The sequence below is a fragment of the Schistocerca cancellata genome, unplaced genomic scaffold (assembly GCF_023864275.1).
Source record: "Schistocerca cancellata isolate TAMUIC-IGC-003103 unplaced genomic scaffold, iqSchCanc2.1 HiC_scaffold_669, whole genome shotgun sequence".
Classification (NCBI taxonomy): Eukaryota; Metazoa; Arthropoda; class Insecta; order Orthoptera; family Acrididae; genus Schistocerca; species Schistocerca cancellata.
The window spans coordinates 34,173-51,042 of NW_026046680.1; the positions used below are offsets into that span (position 1 = coordinate 34,173).

The following is a 16,870-nucleotide window of genomic DNA, read 5'->3' on the forward strand; positions in this document are numbered from 1 at the left end:
TCTTGTCCCTGGTGTTCAGCGGAGGGCCTGTGCGGGGTGTGGCAGTGTCGTGCTGGAGGGCCCACTGGTAGCGATGTGGGCTTCCTCGCCTCGCCACGCCTCGCCTCGCCTCGCCTCACACCAGGTGTCTGCGTAGTTTGCAGTGCATTCGCACCATTCCTATCCCTGTCCCTGTCCCCGTCCCGACTTGTCCCGACTTTGCTCGACTGCCGCTCGCTGCCGCTCGGGTCGTGGTCCATATGACAGCGCAAGCACGACAAACGTCTGCGGGACGAGACGAGACGAGACGAGACGACTAAGGAATAAGTTCGTGGTTACAAATCAAATTTGGAACTCAACACACCTACACAACAATAGGCGGTGACGTATTTCAGAAATCACCTGCCGATTCGTAGTGTTTTGTCGTTTTCAAAGTCTTCTTGGCAAACTTGGTTAGCACATTCTCCCTCAAACTGAGTTAATTACTGCATTTTCGTTCCATTACAGTAGTTTAAAAGGCTTAAGGAAGCATCTTTGTCACAACAGAAAGGTAGTTTGAAAATTGGGCTGGCGACATAACAAAAAAAAAAAAACAGTAAGGGAGCCAACAGCACCCGGGTTTCCCAGGCGGTCACCCATCCAAGTACTAGCCGGGCCCGATGATGCTTAACTTCGGTGATCGGACGAGAACCGGTGTATTCATCATGGTATGGCCGTTGGCGCTCATCTAATGTAGGAGCACGGCAGAATTCGCGTTCGGCTTTTCTCCCAACACACAAAATTTTAGTTTTCGGCCGCATTTGACGAAAGCGCTTCCTTCCGCAACCGCCAGTTCCTCGAGGACGGCGCGGGGAGGCACGCCCGGCTTCCCAGTAGAGTGACGGCCGAATTGGCGGGCGCACCGCCGTGTGTGTGAGACGCACTGGTGCTCGTTGCACCCCCTGTCATTCGCTGGGCGCGTGCAGCCTTCGACACTAGCGGAGGACGCATCTTGTCCCTGGTGTTCAGCGGAGGGCCTGTGCGGGGTGTGGCAGTGTCGTGCTGGAGGGCCCACTGGTAGCGATGTGGGCTTCCTCGCCTCGCCACGCCTCGCCTCGCCTCGCCTCACACCAGGTGTCTGCGTAGTTTGCAGTGCATTCGCACCATTCCTATCCCTGTCCCTGTCCCCGTCCCGACTTGTCCCGACTTTGCTCGACTGCCGCTCGCTGCCGCTCGGGTCGTGGTCCATATGACAGCGCAAGCACGACAAACGTCTGCGGGACGAGACGAGACGAGACGAGACGACTAAGGAATAAGTTCGTGGTTACAAATCAAATTTGGAACTCAACACACCTACACAACAATAGGCGGTGACGTATTTCAGAAATCACCTGCCGATTCGTAGTGTTTTGTCGTTTTCAAAGTCTTCTTGGCAAACTTGGTTAGCACATTCTCCCTCAAACTGAGTTAATTACTGCATTTTCGTTCCATTACAGTAGTTTAAAAGGCTTAAGGAAGCATCTTTGTCACAACAGAAAGGTAGTTTGAAAATTGGGCTGACGACATAACAAAAAAAAAAAAAAAAACAGTAAGGGAGCCAACAGCACCCGGGTTTCCCAGGCGGTCACCCATCCAAGTACTAGCCGGGCCCGATGATGCTTAACTTCGGTGATCGGACGAGAACCGGTGTATTCATCATGGTATGGCCGTTGGCGCTCATCTAATGTAGGAGCACGGCAGAATTCGCGTTCGGCTTTTCTCCCAACACACAAAATGTTAGTTTTCGGCCGCATTTGACGAAAGCGCTTCCTTCCGCAACCGCCAGTTCCTCGAGGACGGCGCGGGGAGGTACGCCCGGCGTCCCAGCAGAGTGACGGCCGAATTGGCGGGCGCACCGCCGCGTGTGTGAGACGCACTGCTGCTCGTTGCACCCCCTGTCATTCGCTGGGCGCGTGCAGCCTTCGACACTAGCGGAGGACGCATCTTGTCCCTGGTGTTCAGCGGAGGGCCTGTGCGGGGTGTGGCAGTGTCGTGCTGGAGGGCCCACTGGTAGCGATGTGGGCTTCCTCGCCTCGCCACGCCTCGCCTCGCCTCGCCTCACACCAGGTGTCTGCGTAGTTTGCAGTGCATTCGCACCATTCCTATCCCTGTCCCTGTCCCCGTCCCGACTTGTCCCGACTTTGCTCGACTGCCGCTCGCTGCCGCTCGGGTCGTGGTCCATATGACAGCGCAAGCACGACAAACGTCTGCGGGACGAGACGAGACGAGACGAGACGAGACGACTAAGGAATAAATTCGTGGTTACAAATCAAATTTGGAACTCTACACTCCTACACGACAATAGGCGGTGACGTATTTCAGAAATCACCTGCCGATTCGTACTGTTTTGTCGTTTTCAAAGTCTTCTTGGCAAACTTGGTTAGCACATTCTCCCTCAAACTGAGGTAATTACTGCATTTTCGTTCCATTACAGTAGTTTAAAAGGCATAAGGAAGCATCTTTGTCACAACAGAAAGGTAGTTTGAAAATTGGGCTGGCCACATAACAAAAAAAAAAACAGTAAGGGAGCCAACAGCACCCGGGTTTCCCAGGCGGTCACCCATCCAAGTACTAGCCGGGCCCGATGATGCTTAACTTCGGTGATCGGACGAGAACCGGTGTATTCATCATGGTATGGCCGTTGGCGCTCATCTAATGTAGGAGCACGGCAGAATTCGCGTTCGGCTTTTCTCCCAACACACAAAATTTTAGTTTTCGGCCGCATTTGACGAAAGCGCTTCCTTCCGCAACCGCCAGTTCCTCGAGGACGGCGCGGGGAGGCACGCCCGGCTTCCCAGCAGAGTGACGGCCGAATTGGCGGGCGCACCGCCGTGTGTGTGAGACGCACTGGTGCTCGTTGCACCCCCTGTCATTCGCTGGGCGCGTGCAGCCTTCGACACTAGCGGAGGACGCATCTTGTCCCTGGTGTTCAGCGGAGGGCCTGTGCGGGGTGTGGCAGTGTCGTGCTGGAGGGCCCACTGGTAGCGATGTGGGCTTCCTCGCCTCGCCACGCCTCGCCTCGCCTCGCCTCACACCAGGTGTCTGCGTAGTTTGCAGTGCATTCGCACCATTCCTATCCCTGTCCCTGTCCCCGTCCCGACTTGTCCCGACTTTGCTCGACTGCCGCTCGCTGCCGCTCGGGTCGTGGTCCATATGACAGCGCAAGCACGACAAACGTCTGCGGGACGAGACGAGACGAGACGAGACGACTAAGGAATAAGTTCGTGGTTACAAATCAAATTTGGAACTCAACACACCTACACAACAATAGGCGGTGACGTATTTCAGAAATCACCTGCCGATTCGTAGTGTTTTGTCGTTTTCAAAGTCTTCTTGGCAAACTTGGTTAGCACATTCTCCCTCAAACTGAGTTAATTACTGCATTTTCGTTCCATTACAGTAGTTTAAAAGGCTTAAGGAAGCATCTTTGTCACAACAGAAAGGTAGTTTGAAAATTGGGCTGGCGACATAACAAAAAAAAAAAAACAGTAAGGGAGCCAACAGCACCCGGGTTTCCCAGGCGGTCACCCATCCAAGTACTAGCCGGGCCCGATGATGCTTAACTTCGGTGATCGGACGAGAACCGGTGTATTCATCATGGTATGGCCGTTGGCGCTCATCTAATGTAGGAGCACGGCAGAATTCGCGTTCGGCTTTTCTCCCAACACACAAAATGTTAGTTTTCGGCCGCATTTGACGAAAGCGCTTCCTTCCGCAACCGCCAGTTCCTCGAGGACGGCGCGGGGAGGCACGCCCGGCGTCCCAGCAGAGTGACGGCCGAATTGGCGGGCGCACCGCCGCGTGTGTGAGACGCACTGCTGCTCGTTGCACCCCCTGTCATTCGCTGGGCGCGTGCAGCCTTCGACACTAGCGGAGGACGCATCTTGTCCCTGGTGTTCAGCGGAGGGCCTGTGCGGGGTGTGGCAGTGTCGTGCTGGAGGGCCCACTGGTAGCGATGTGGGCTTCCTCGCCTCGCCACGCCTCGCCTCGCCTCGCCTCACACCAGGTGTCTGCGTAGTTTGCAGTGCATTCGCACCATTCCTATCCCTGTCCCTGTCCCCGTCCCGACTTGTCCCGACTTTGCTCGACTGCCGCTCGCTGCCGCTCGGGTCGTGGTCCATATGACAGCGCAAGCACGACAAACGTCTGCGGGACGAGACGAGACGAGACGAGACGACTAAGGAATAAGTTCGTGGTTACAAATCAAATTTGGAACTCAACACACCTACACAACAATAGGCGGTGACGTATTTCAGAAATCACCTGCCGATTCGTAGTGTTTTGTCGTTTTCAAAGTCTTCTTGGCAAACTTGGTTAGCACATTCTCCCTCAAACTGAGTTAATTACTGCATTTTCGTTCCATTACAGTAGTTTAAAAGGCATAAGGAAGCATCTTTGTCACAACAGAAAGGTAGTTTGAAAATTGGGCTGGCCACATAACAAAAAAAAAACAGTAAGGGAGCCAACAGCACCCGGGTTTCCCAGGCGGTCACCCATCCAAGTACTAGCCGGGCCCGATGATGCTTAACTTCGGTGATCGGACGAGAACCGGTGTATTCATCATGGTATGGCCGTTGGCGCTCATCTAATGTAGGAGCACGGCAGAATTCGCGTTCGGCTTTTCTCCCAACACACAAAATTTTAGTTTTCGGCCGCATTTGACGAAAGCGCTTCCTTCCGCAACCGCCAGTTCCTCGAGGACGGCGCGGGGAGGCACGCCCGGCTTCCCAGCAGAGTGACGGCCGAATTGGCGGGCGCACCGCCGTGTGTGTGAGACGCACTGGTGCTCGTTGCACCCCCTGTCATTCGCTGGGCGCGTGCAGCCTTCGACACTAGCGGAGGACGCATCTTGTCCCTGGTGTTCAGCGGAGGGCCTGTGCGGGGTGTGGCAGTGTCGTGCTGGAGGGCCCACTGGTAGCGATGTGGGCTTCCTCGCCTCGCCACGCCTCGCCTCGCCTCGCCTCACACCAGGTGTCTGCGTAGTTTGCAGTGCATTCGCACCATTCCTATCCCTGTCCCTGTCCCCGTCCCGACTTGTCCCGACTTTGCTCGACTGCCGCTCGCTGCCGCTCGGGTCGTGGTCCATATGACAGCGCAAGCACGACAAACGTCTGCGGGACGAGACGAGACGAGACGAGACGACTAAGGAATAAGTTCGTGGTTACAAATCAAATTTGGAACTCAACACACCTACACAACAATAGGCGGTGACGTATTTCAGAAATCACCTGCCGATTCGTAGTGTTTTGTCGTTTTCAAAGTCTTCTTGGCAAACTTGGTTAGCACATTCTCCCTCAAACTGAGTTAATTACTGCATTTTCGTTCCATTACAGTAGTTTAAAAGGCTTAAGGAAGCATCTTTGTCACAACAGAAAGGTAGTTTGAAAATTGGGCTGGCGACATAACAAAAAAAAAAAAACAGTAAGGGAGCCAACAGCACCCGGGTTTCCCAGGCGGTCACCCATCCAAGTACTAGCCGGGCCCGATGATGCTTAACTTCGGTGATCGGACGAGAACCGGTGTATTCATCATGGTATGGCCGTTGGCGCTCATCTAATGTAGGAGCACGGCAGAATTCGCGTTCGGCTTTTCTCCCAACACACAAAATGTTAGTTTTCGGCCGCATTTGACGAAAGCGCTTCCTTCCGCAACCGCCAGTTCCTCGAGGACGGCGCGGGGAGGCACGCCCGGCGTCCCAGCAGAGTGACGGCCGAATTGGCGGGCGCACCGCCGCGTGTGTGAGACGCACTGCTGCTCGTTGCACCCCCTGTCATTCGCTGGGCGCGTGCAGCCTTCGACACTAGCGGAGGACGCATCTTGTCCCTGGTGTTCAGCGGAGGGCCTGTGCGGGGTGTGGCAGTGTCGTGCTGGAGGGCCCACTGGTAGCGATGTGGGCTTCCTCGCCTCGCCACGCCTCGCCTCGCCTCGCCTCACACCAGGTGTCTGCGTAGTTTGCAGTGCATTCGCACCATTCCTATCCCTGTCCCTGTCCCCGTCCCGACTTGTCCCGACTTTGCTCGACTGCCGCTCGCTGCCGCTCGGGTCGTGGTCCATATGACAGCGCAAGCACGACAAACGTCTGCGGGACGAGACGAGACGAGACGAGACGACTAAGGAATAAGTTCGTGGTTACAAATCAAATTTGGAACTCAACACACCTACACAACAATAGGCGGTGACGTATTTCAGAAATCACCTGCCGATTCGTAGTGTTTTGTCGTTTTCAAAGTCTTCTTGGCAAACTTGGTTAGCACATTCTCCCTCAAACTGAGTTAATTACTGCATTTTCGTTCCATTACAGTAGTTTAAAAGGCTTAAGGAAGCATCTTTGTCACAACAGAAAGGTAGTTTGAAAATTGGGCTGGCGACATAACAAAAAAAAAAAACAGTAAGGGAGCCAACAGCACCCGGGTTTCCCAGGCGGTCACCCATCCAAGTACTAGCCGGGCCCGATGATGCTTAACTTCGGTGATCGGACGAGAACCGGTGTATTCATCATGGTATGGCCGTTGGCGCTCATCTAATGTAGGAGCACGGCAGAATTCGCGTTCGGCTTTTCTCCCAACACACAAAATTTTAGTTTTCGGCCGCATTTGACGAAAGCGCTTCCTTCCGCAACCGCCAGTTCCTCGAGGACGGCGCGGGGAGGCACGCCCGGCTTCCCAGTAGAGTGACGGCCGAATTGGCGGGCGCACCGCCGTGTGTGTGAGACGCACTGGTGCTCGTTGCACCCCCTGTCATTCGCTGGGCGCGTGCAGCCTTCGACACTAGCGGAGGACGCATCTTGTCCCTGGTGTTCAGCGGAGGGCCTGTGCGGGGTGTGGCAGTGTCGTGCTGGAGGGCCCACTGGTAGCGATGTGGGCTTCCTCGCCTCGCCACGCCTCGCCTCGCCTCGCCTCACACCAGGTGTCTGCGTAGTTTGCAGTGCATTCGCACCATTCCTATCCCTGTCCCTGTCCCCGTCCCGACTTGTCCCGACTTTGCTCGACTGCCGCTCGCTGCCGCTCGGGTCGTGGTCCATATGACAGCGCAAGCACGACAAACGTCTGCGGGACGAGACGAGACGAGACGAGACGACTAAGGAATAAGTTCGTGGTTACAAATCAAATTTGGAACTCAACACACCTACACAACAATAGGCGGTGACGTATTTCAGAAATCACCTGCCGATTCGTAGTGTTTTGTCGTTTTCAAAGTCTTCTTGGCAAACTTGGTTAGCACATTCTCCCTCAAACTGAGTTAATTACTGCATTTTCGTTCCATTACAGTAGTTTAAAAGGCTTAAGGAAGCATCTTTGTCACAACAGAAAGGTAGTTTGAAAATTGGGCTGGCGACATAACAAAAAAAAAAAAAACAGTAAGGGAGCCAACAGCACCCGGGTTTCCCAGGCGGTCACCCATCCAAGTACTAGCCGGGCCCGATGATGCTTAACTTCGGTGATCGGACGAGAACCGGTGTATTCATCATGGTATGGCCGTTGGCGCTCATCTAATGTAGGAGCACGGCAGAATTCGCGTTCGGCTTTTCTCCCAACACACAAAATTTTAGTTTTCGGCCGCATTTGACGAAAGCGCTTCCTTCCGCAACCGCCAGTTCCTCGAGGACGGCGCGGGGAGGCACGCCCGGCTTCCCAGTAGAGTGACGGCCGAATTGGCGGGCGCACCGCCGTGTGTGTGAGACGCACTGGTGCTCGTTGCACCCCCTGTCATTCGCTGGGCGCGTGCAGCCTTCGACACTAGCGGAGGACGCATCTTGTCCCTGGTGTTCAGCGGAGGGCCTGTGCGGGGTGTGGCAGTGTCGTGCTGGAGGGCCCACTGGTAGCGATGTGGGCTTCCTCGCCTCGCCACGCCTCGCCTCGCCTCGCCTCACACCAGGTGTCTGCGTAGTTTGCAGTGCATTCGCACCATTCCTATCCCTGTCCCTGTCCCCGTCCCGACTTGTCCCGACTTTGCTCGACTGCCGCTCGCTGCCGCTCGGGTCGTGGTCCATATGACAGCGCAAGCACGACAAACGTCTGCGGGACGAGACGAGACGAGACGAGACGACTAAGGAATAAGTTCGTGGTTACAAATCAAATTTGGAACTCAACACACCTACACAACAATAGGCGGTGACGTATTTCAGAAATCACCTGCCGATTCGTAGTGTTTTGTCGTTTTCAAAGTCTTCTTGGCAAACTTGGTTAGCACATTCTCCCTCAAACTGAGTTAATTACTGCATTTTCGTTCCATTACAGTAGTTTAAAAGGCTTAAGGAAGCATCTTTGTCACAACAGAAAGGTAGTTTGAAAATTGGGCTGGCGACATAACAAAAAAAAAAAACAGTAAGGGAGCCAACAGCACCCGGGTTTCCCAGGCGGTCACCCATCCAAGTACTAGCCGGGCCCGATGATGCTTAACTTCGGTGATCGGACGATAACCGGTGTATTCATCATGGTATGGCCGTTGGCGCTCATCTAATGTAGGAGCACGGCAGAATTCGCGTTCGGCTTTTCTCCCAACACACAAAATTTTAGTTTTCGGCCGCATTTGACGAAAGCGCTTCCTTCCGCAACCGCCAGTTCCTCGAGGACGGCGCGGGGAGGCACGCCCGGCTTCCCAGTAGAGTGACGGCCGAATTGGCGGGCGCACCGCCGTGTGTGTGAGACGCACTGGTGCTCGTTGCACCCCCTGTCATTCGCTGGGCGCGTGCAGCCTTCGACACTAGCGGAGGACGCATCTTGTCCCTGGTGTTCAGCGGAGGGCCTGTGCGGGGTGTGGCAGTGTCGTGCTGGAGGGCCCACTGGTAGCGATGTGGGCTTCCTCGCCTCGCCACGCCTCGCCTCGCCTCGCCTCACACCAGGTGTCTGCGTAGTTTGCAGTGCATTCGCACCATTCCTATCCCTGTCCCTGTCCCCGTCCCGACTTGTCCCGACTTTGCTCGACTGCCGCTCGCTGCCGCTCGGGTCGTGGTCCATATGACAGCGCAAGCACGACAAACGTCTGCGGGACGAGACGAGACGAGACGAGACGACTAAGGAATAAGTTCGTGGTTACAAATCAAATTTGGAACTCAACACACCTACACAACAATAGGCGGTGACGTATTTCAGAAATCACCTGCCGATTCGTAGTGTTTTGTCGTTTTCAAAGTCTTCTTGGCAAACTTGGTTAGCACATTCTCCCTCAAACTGAGTTAATTACTGCATTTTCGTTCCATTACAGTAGTTTAAAAGGCTTAAGGAAGCATCTTTGTCACAACAGAAAGGTAGTTTGAAAATTGGGCTGGCGACATAACAAAAAAAAAAAAAAACAGTAAGGGAGCCAACAGCACCCGGGTTTCCCAGGCGGTCACCCATCCAAGTACTAGCCGGGCCCGATGATGCTTAACTTCGGTGATCGGACGAGAACCGGTGTATTCATCATGGTATGGCCGTTGGCGCTCATCTAATGTAGGAGCACGGCAGAATTCGCGTTCGGCTTTTCTCCCAACACACAAAATGTTAGTTTTCGGCCGCATTTGACGAAAGCGCTTCCTTCCGCAACCGCCAGTTCCTCGAGGACGGCGCGGGGAGGCACGCCCGGCGTCCCAGCAGAGTGACGGCCGAATTGGCGGGCGCACCGCCGCGTGTGTGAGACGCACTGCTGCTCGTTGCACCCCCTGTCATTCGCTGGGCGCGTGCAGCCTTCGACACTAGCGGAGGACGCATCTTGTCCCTGGTGTTCAGCGGAGGGCCTGTGCGGGGTGTGGCAGTGTCGTGCTGGAGGGCCCACTGGTAGCGATGTGGGCTTCCTCGCCTCGCCACGCCTCGCCTCGCCTCGCCTCACACCAGGTGTCTGCGTAGTTTGCAGTGCATTCGCACCATTCCTATCCCTGTCCCTGTCCCCGTCCCGACTTGTCCCGACTTTGCTCGACTGCCGCTCGCTGCCGCTCGGGTCGTGGTCCATATGACAGCGCAAGCACGACAAACGTCTGCGGGACGAGACGAGACGAGACGAGACGACTAAGGAATAAGTTCGTGGTTACAAATCAAATTTGGAACTCAACACACCTACACAACAATAGGCGGTGACGTATTTCAGAAATCACCTGCCGATTCGTAGTGTTTTGTCGTTTTCAAAGTCTTCTTGGCAAACTTGGTTAGCACATTCTCCCTCAAACTGAGTTAATTACTGCATTTTCGTTCCATTACAGTAGTTTAAAAGGCTTAAGGAAGCATCTTTGTCACAACAGAAAGGTAGTTTGAAAATTGGGCTGGCGACATAACAAAAAAAAAAAAACAGTAAGGGAGCCAACAGCACCCGGGTTTCCCAGGCGGTCACCCATCCAAGTACTAGCCGGGCCCGATGATGCTTAACTTCGGTGATCGGACGAGAACCGGTGTATTCATCATGGTATGGCCGTTGGCGCTCATCTAATGTAGGAGCACGGCAGAATTCGCGTTCGGCTTTTCTCCCAACACACAAAATGTTAGTTTTCGGCCGCATTTGACGAAAGCGCTTCCTTCCGCAACCGCCAGTTCCTCGAGGACGGCGCGGGGAGGCACGCCCGGCGTCCCAGCAGAGTGACGGCCGAATTGGCGGGCGCACCGCCGCGTGTGTGAGACGCACTGCTGCTCGTTGCACCCCCTGTCATTCGCTGGGCGCGTGCAGCCTTCGACACTAGCGGAGGACGCATCTTGTCCCTGGTGTTCAGCGGAGGGCCTGTGCGGGGTGTGGCAGTGTCGTGCTGGAGGGCCCACTGGTAGCGATGTGGGCTTCCTCGCCTCGCCACGCCTCGCCTCGCCTCGCCTCACACCAGGTGTCTGCGTAGTTTGCAGTGCATTCGCACCATTCCTATCCCTGTCCCTGTCCCCGTCCCGACTTGTCCCGACTTTGCTCGACTGCCGCTCGCTGCCGCTCGGGTCGTGGTCCATATGACAGCGCAAGCACGACAAACGTCTGCGGGACGAGACGAGACGAGACGAGACGACTAAGGAATAAGTTCGTGGTTACAAATCAAATTTGGAACTCAACACACCTACACAACAATAGGCGGTGACGTATTTCAGAAATCACCTGCCGATTCGTAGTGTTTTGTCGTTTTCAAAGTCTTCTTGGCAAACTTGGTTAGCACATTCTCCCTCAAACTGAGTTAATTACTGCATTTTCGTTCCATTACAGTAGTTTAAAAGGCTTAAGGAAGCATCTTTGTCACAACAGAAAGGTAGTTTGAAAATTGGGCTGGCGACATAACAAAAAAAAAAAAACAGTAAGGGAGCCAACAGCACCCGGGTTTCCCAGGCGGTCACCCATCCAAGTACTAGCCGGGCCCGATGATGCTTAACTTCGGTGATCGGACGAGAACCGGTGTATTCATCATGGTATGGCCGTTGGCGCTCATCTAATGTAGGAGCACGGCAGAATTCGCGTTCGGCTTTTCTCCCAACACACAAAATGTTAGTTTTCGGCCGCATTTGACGAAAGCGCTTCCTTCCGCAACCGCCAGTTCCTCGAGGACGGCGCGGGGAGGCACGCCCGGCGTCCCAGCAGAGTGACGGCCGAATTGGCGGGCGCACCGCCGCGTGTGTGAGACGCACTGCTGCTCGTTGCACCCCCTGTCATTCGCTGGGCGCGTGCAGCCTTCGACACTAGCGGAGGACGCATCTTGTCCCTGGTGTTCAGCGGAGGGCCTGTGCGGGGTGTGGCAGTGTCGTGCTGGAGGGCCCACTGGTAGCGATGTGGGCTTCCTCGCCTCGCCACGCCTCGCCTCGCCTCGCCTCACACCAGGTGTCTGCGTAGTTTGCAGTGCATTCGCACCATTCCTATCCCTGTCCCTGTCCCCGTCCCGACTTGTCCCGACTTTGCTCGACTGCCGCTCGCTGCCGCTCGGGTCGTGGTCCATATGACAGCGCAAGCACGACAAACGTCTGCGGGACGAGACGAGACGAGACGAGACGACTAAGGAATAAGTTCGTGGTTACAAATCAAATTTGGAACTCAACACACCTACACAACAATAGGCGGTGACGTATTTCAGAAATCACCTGCCGATTCGTAGTGTTTTGTCGTTTTCAAAGTCTTCTTGGCAAACTTGGTTAGCACATTCTCCCTCAAACTGAGTTAATTACTGCATTTTCGTTCCATTACAGTAGTTTAAAAGGCTTAAGGAAGCATCTTTGTCACAACAGAAAGGTAGTTTGAAAATTGGGCTGGCGACATAACAAAAAAAAAAAACAGTAAGGGAGCCAACAGCACCCGGGTTTCCCAGGCGGTCACCCATCCAAGTACTAGCCGGGCCCGATGATGCTTAACTTCGGTGATCGGACGAGAACCGGTGTATTCATCATGGTATGGCCGTTGGCGCTCATCTAATGTAGGAGCACGGCAGAATTCGCGTTCGGCTTTTCTCCCAACACACAAAATTTTAGTTTTCGGCCGCATTTGACGAAAGCGCTTCCTTCCGCAACCGCCAGTTCCTCGAGGACGGCGCGGGGAGGCACGCCCGGCTTCCCAGTAGAGTGACGGCCGAATTGGCGGGCGCACCGCCGTGTGTGTGAGACGCACTGGTGCTCGTTGCACCCCCTGTCATTCGCTGGGCGCGTGCAGCCTTCGACACTAGCGGAGGACGCATCTTGTCCCTGGTGTTCAGCGGAGGGCCTGTGCGGGGTGTGGCAGTGTCGTGCTGGAGGGCCCACTGGTAGCGATGTGGGCTTCCTCGCCTCGCCACGCCTCGCCTCGCCTCGCCTCACACCAGGTGTCTGCGTAGTTTGCAGTGCATTCGCACCATTCCTATCCCTGTCCCTGTCCCCGTCCCGACTTGTCCCGACTTTGCTCGACTGCCGCTCGCTGCCGCTCGGGTCGTGGTCCATATGACAGCGCAAGCACGACAAACGTCTGCGGGACGAGACGAGACGAGACGAGACGACTAAGGAATAAGTTCGTGGTTACAAATCAAATTTGGAACTCAACACACCTACACAACAATAGGCGGTGACGTATTTCAGAAATCACCTGCCGATTCGTAGTGTTTTGTCGTTTTCAAAGTCTTCTTGGCAAACTTGGTTAGCACATTCTCCCTCAAACTGAGTTAATTACTGCATTTTCGTTCCATTACAGTAGTTTAAAAGGCTTAAGGAAGCATCTTTGTCACAACAGAAAGGTAGTTTGAAAATTGGGCTGGCGACATAACAAAAAAAAAAAAACAGTAAGGGAGCCAACAGCACCCGGGTTTCCCAGGCGGTCACCCATCCAAGTACTAGCCGGGCCCGATGATGCTTAACTTCGGTGATCGGACGAGAACCGGTGTATTCATCATGGTATGGCCGTTGGCGCTCATCTAATGTAGGAGCACGGCAGAATTCGCGTTCGGCTTTTCTCCCAACACACAAAATGTTAGTTTTCGGCCGCATTTGACGAAAGCGCTTCCTTCCGCAACCGCCAGTTCCTCGAGGACGGCGCGGGGAGGCACGCCCGGCGTCCCAGCAGAGTGACGGCCGAATTGGCGGGCGCACCGCCGCGTGTGTGAGACGCACTGCTGCTCGTTGCACCCCCTGTCATTCGCTGGGCGCGTGCAGCCTTCGACACTAGCGGAGGACGCATCTTGTCCCTGGTGTTCAGCGGAGGGCCTGTGCGGGGTGTGGCAGTGTCGTGCTGGAGGGCCCACTGGTAGCGATGTGGGCTTCCTCGCCTCGCCACGCCTCGCCTCGCCTCGCCTCACACCAGGTGTCTGCGTAGTTTGCAGTGCATTCGCACCATTCCTATCCCTGTCCCTGTCCCCGTCCCGACTTGTCCCGACTTTGCTCGACTGCCGCTCGCTGCCGCTCGGGTCGTGGTCCATATGACAGCGCAAGCACGACAAACGTCTGCGGGACGAGACGAGACGAGACGAGACGACTAAGGAATAAGTTCGTGGTTACAAATCAAATTTGGAACTCAACACACCTACACAACAATAGGCGGTGACGTATTTCAGAAATCACCTGCCGATTCGTAGTGTTTTGTCGTTTTCAAAGTCTTCTTGGCAAACTTGGTTAGCACATTCTCCCTCAAACTGAGTTAATTACTGCATTTTCGTTCCATTACAGTAGTTTAAAAGGCTTAAGGAAGCATCTTTGTCACAACAGAAAGGTAGTTTGAAAATTGGGCTGGCGACATAACAAAAAAAAAAAAACAGTAAGGGAGCCAACAGCACCCGGGTTTCCCAGGCGGTCACCCATCCAAGTACTAGCCGGGCCCGATGATGCTTAACTTCGGTGATCGGACGAGAACCGGTGTATTCATCATGGTATGGCCGTTGGCGCTCATCTAATGTAGGAGCACGGCAGAATTCGCGTTCGGCTTTTCTCCCAACACACAAATGTTAGTTTTCGGCCGCATTTGACGAAAGCGCTTCCTTCCGCAACCGCCAGTTCCTCGAGGACGGCGCGGGGAGGCACGCCCGGCGTCCCAGCAGAGTGACGGCCGAATTGGCGGGCGCACCGCCGCGTGTGTGAGACGCACTGCTGCTCGTTGCACCCCCTGTCATTCGCTGGGCGCGTGCAGCCTTCGACACTAGCGGAGGACGCATCTTGTCCCTGGTGTTCAGCGGAGGGCCTGTGCGGGGTGTGGCAGTGTCGTGCTGGAGGGCCCACTGGTAGCGATGTGGGCTTCCTCGCCTCGCCACGCCTCGCCTCGCCTCGCCTCACACCAGGTGTCTGCGTAGTTTGCAGTGCATTCGCACCATTCCTATCCTGTCCCTGTCCCCGTCCCGACTTGTCCCGACTTTGCTCGACTGCCGCTCGCTGCCGCTCGGGTCGTGGTCCATATGACAGCGCAAGCACGACAAACGTCTGCGGGGACGAGACGAGACGAGACGAGACGACTAAGGAATAAGTTCGTGGTTACAAATCAAATTTGGAACTCAACACACCTACACAACAATAGGCGGTGACGTATTTCAGAAATCACCTGCCGATTCGTAGTGTTTTGTCGTTTTCAAAGTCTTCTTGGCAAACTTGGTTAGCACATTCTCCCTCAAACTGAGTTAATTACTGCATTTTCGTTCCATTACAGTAGTTTAAAAGGCTTAAGGAAGCATCTTTGTCACAACAGAAAGGTAGTTTGAAAATTGGGCTGGCGACATAACAAAAAAAAAAAACAGTAAGGGAGCCAACAGCACCCGGGTTTCCCAGGCGGTCACCCATCCAAGTACTAGCCGGGCCCGATGATGCTTAACTTCGGTGATCGGACGAGAACCGGTGTATTCATCATGGTATGGCCGTTGGCGCTCATCTAATGTAGGAGCACGGCAGAATTCGCGTTCGGCTTTTCTCCCAACACACAAAATTTTAGTTTTCGGCCGCATTTGACGAAAGCGCTTCCTTCCGCAACCGCCAGTTCCTCGAGGACGGCGCGGGGAGGCACGCCCGGCTTCCCAGTAGAGTGACGGCCGAATTGGCGGGCGCACCGCCGTGTGTGTGAGACGCACTGGTGCTCGTTGCACCCCCTGTCATTCGCTGGGCGCGTGCAGCCTTCGACACTAGCGGAGGACGCATCTTGTCCCTGGTGTTCAGCGGAGGGCCTGTGCGGGGTGTGGCAGTGTCGTGCTGGAGGGCCCACTGGTAGCGATGTGGGCTTCCTCGCCTCGCCACGCCTCGCCTCGCCTCGCCTCACACCAGGTGTCTGCGTAGTTTGCAGTGCATTCGCACCATTCCTATCCCTGTCCCTGTCCCCGTCCCGACTTGTCCCGACTTTGCTCGACTGCCGCTCGCTGCCGCTCGGGTCGTGGTCCATATGACAGCGCAAGCACGACAAACGTCTGCGGGACGAGACGAGACGAGACGAGACGACTAAGGAATAAGTTCGTGGTTACAAATCAAATTTGGAACTCAACACACCTACACAACAATAGGCGGTGACGTATTTCAGAAATCACCTGCCGATTCGTAGTGTTTTGTCGTTTTCAAAGTCTTCTTGGCAAACTTGGTTAGCACATTCTCCCTCAAACTGAGTTAATTACTGCATTTTCGTTCCATTACAGTAGTTTAAAAGGCTTAAGGAAGCATCTTTGTCACAACAGAAAGGTAGTTTGAAAATTGGGCTGGCGACATAACAAAAAAAAAAAAACAGTAAGGGAGCCAACAGCACCCGGGTTTCCCAGGCGGTCACCCATCCAAGTACTAGCCGGGCCCGATGATGCTTAACTTCGGTGATCGGACGAGAACCGGTGTATTCATCATGGTATGGCCGTTGGCGCTCATCTAATGTAGGAGCACGGCAGAATTCGCGTTCGGCTTTTCTCCCAACACACAAAATTTTAGTTTTCGGCCGCATTTGACGAAAGCGCTTCCTTCCGCAACCGCCAGTTCCTCGAGGACGGCGCGGGGAGGCACGCCCGGCTTCCCAGTAGAGTGACGGCCGAATTGGCGGGCGCACCGCCGTGTGTGTGAGACGCACTGGTGCTCGTTGCACCCCTGTCATTCGCTGGGCGCGTGCAGCCTTCGACACTAGCGGAGGACGCATCTTGTCCCTGGTGTTCAGCGGAGGGCCTGTGCGGGGTGTGGCAGTGTCGTGCTGGAGGGCCCACTGGTAGCGATGTGGGCTTCCTCGCCTCGCCACGCCTCGCCTCGCCTCGCCTCACACCAGGTGTCTGCGTAGTTTGCAGTGCATTCGCACCATTCCTATCCCTGTCCCTGTCCCCGTCCGACTTGTCCCGACTTTGCTCGACTGCCGCTCGCTGCCGCTCGGGTCGTGGTCCATATGACAGCGCAAGCACGACAAACGTCTGCGGGACGAGACGAGACGAGACGAGACGACTAAGGAATAAGTTCGTGGTTACAAATCAAATTTGGAACTCAACACACCTACACAACAATAGGCGGTGACGTATTTCAGAAATCACCTGCCGATTCGTAGTGTTTTGTCGTTTTCAAAG

At 54.9% G+C, this 16,870-nt stretch overlaps 17 non-coding genes across 17 annotated transcripts; all 17 read right to left on the reverse strand.

Moving 5' to 3' along the window:
• Window positions 1–581: 581 nt before the first annotated feature.
• On the reverse strand, window positions 582–700 carry LOC126138763 (5S ribosomal RNA). The gene has a single exon (XR_007528315.1). It is a non-coding gene; the product is annotated as a 5S ribosomal RNA (ribosomal RNA).
• Window positions 701–1,553: 853 nt separating this feature from the next.
• On the reverse strand, window positions 1,554–1,672 carry LOC126138765 (5S ribosomal RNA). The gene has a single exon (XR_007528317.1). It is a non-coding gene; the product is annotated as a 5S ribosomal RNA (ribosomal RNA).
• An 852-nt stretch (window positions 1,673–2,524) lies between these two features.
• LOC126138766 (5S ribosomal RNA) lies at window positions 2,525–2,643 on the reverse strand. The gene has a single exon (XR_007528318.1). It is a non-coding gene; the product is annotated as a 5S ribosomal RNA (ribosomal RNA).
• An 849-nt stretch (window positions 2,644–3,492) lies between these two features.
• Window positions 3,493–3,611, reverse strand: LOC126138767 (5S ribosomal RNA). Its single transcript, XR_007528319.1, has one exon. It is a non-coding gene; the product is annotated as a 5S ribosomal RNA (ribosomal RNA).
• Window positions 3,612–4,457: 846 nt separating this feature from the next.
• LOC126138768 (5S ribosomal RNA) lies at window positions 4,458–4,576 on the reverse strand. The gene has a single exon (XR_007528320.1). It is a non-coding gene; the product is annotated as a 5S ribosomal RNA (ribosomal RNA).
• Window positions 4,577–5,425: 849 nt separating this feature from the next.
• Window positions 5,426–5,544, reverse strand: LOC126138770 (5S ribosomal RNA). Its single transcript, XR_007528321.1, has one exon. It is a non-coding gene; the product is annotated as a 5S ribosomal RNA (ribosomal RNA).
• Window positions 5,545–6,392: 848 nt separating this feature from the next.
• LOC126138771 (5S ribosomal RNA) lies at window positions 6,393–6,511 on the reverse strand. The gene has a single exon (XR_007528322.1). It is a non-coding gene; the product is annotated as a 5S ribosomal RNA (ribosomal RNA).
• Window positions 6,512–7,361: 850 nt separating this feature from the next.
• LOC126138772 (5S ribosomal RNA) lies at window positions 7,362–7,480 on the reverse strand. Its single transcript, XR_007528323.1, has one exon. It is a non-coding gene; the product is annotated as a 5S ribosomal RNA (ribosomal RNA).
• An 848-nt stretch (window positions 7,481–8,328) lies between these two features.
• On the reverse strand, window positions 8,329–8,447 carry LOC126138727 (5S ribosomal RNA). The gene has a single exon (XR_007528283.1). It is a non-coding gene; the product is annotated as a 5S ribosomal RNA (ribosomal RNA).
• Window positions 8,448–9,298: 851 nt separating this feature from the next.
• On the reverse strand, window positions 9,299–9,417 carry LOC126138773 (5S ribosomal RNA). The gene has a single exon (XR_007528324.1). It is a non-coding gene; the product is annotated as a 5S ribosomal RNA (ribosomal RNA).
• Window positions 9,418–10,266: 849 nt separating this feature from the next.
• Window positions 10,267–10,385, reverse strand: LOC126138774 (5S ribosomal RNA). The gene has a single exon (XR_007528325.1). It is a non-coding gene; the product is annotated as a 5S ribosomal RNA (ribosomal RNA).
• An 849-nt stretch (window positions 10,386–11,234) lies between these two features.
• Window positions 11,235–11,353, reverse strand: LOC126138775 (5S ribosomal RNA). Its single transcript, XR_007528326.1, has one exon. It is a non-coding gene; the product is annotated as a 5S ribosomal RNA (ribosomal RNA).
• An 848-nt stretch (window positions 11,354–12,201) lies between these two features.
• Window positions 12,202–12,320, reverse strand: LOC126138777 (5S ribosomal RNA). The gene has a single exon (XR_007528328.1). It is a non-coding gene; the product is annotated as a 5S ribosomal RNA (ribosomal RNA).
• Window positions 12,321–13,169: 849 nt separating this feature from the next.
• Window positions 13,170–13,288, reverse strand: LOC126138778 (5S ribosomal RNA). Its single transcript, XR_007528329.1, has one exon. It is a non-coding gene; the product is annotated as a 5S ribosomal RNA (ribosomal RNA).
• An 849-nt stretch (window positions 13,289–14,137) lies between these two features.
• Window positions 14,138–14,256, reverse strand: LOC126138779 (5S ribosomal RNA). The gene has a single exon (XR_007528330.1). It is a non-coding gene; the product is annotated as a 5S ribosomal RNA (ribosomal RNA).
• Window positions 14,257–15,103: 847 nt separating this feature from the next.
• LOC126138781 (5S ribosomal RNA) lies at window positions 15,104–15,222 on the reverse strand. Its single transcript, XR_007528331.1, has one exon. It is a non-coding gene; the product is annotated as a 5S ribosomal RNA (ribosomal RNA).
• An 849-nt stretch (window positions 15,223–16,071) lies between these two features.
• LOC126138782 (5S ribosomal RNA) lies at window positions 16,072–16,190 on the reverse strand. Its single transcript, XR_007528332.1, has one exon. It is a non-coding gene; the product is annotated as a 5S ribosomal RNA (ribosomal RNA).
• Window positions 16,191–16,870: the final 680 nt, after the last annotated feature.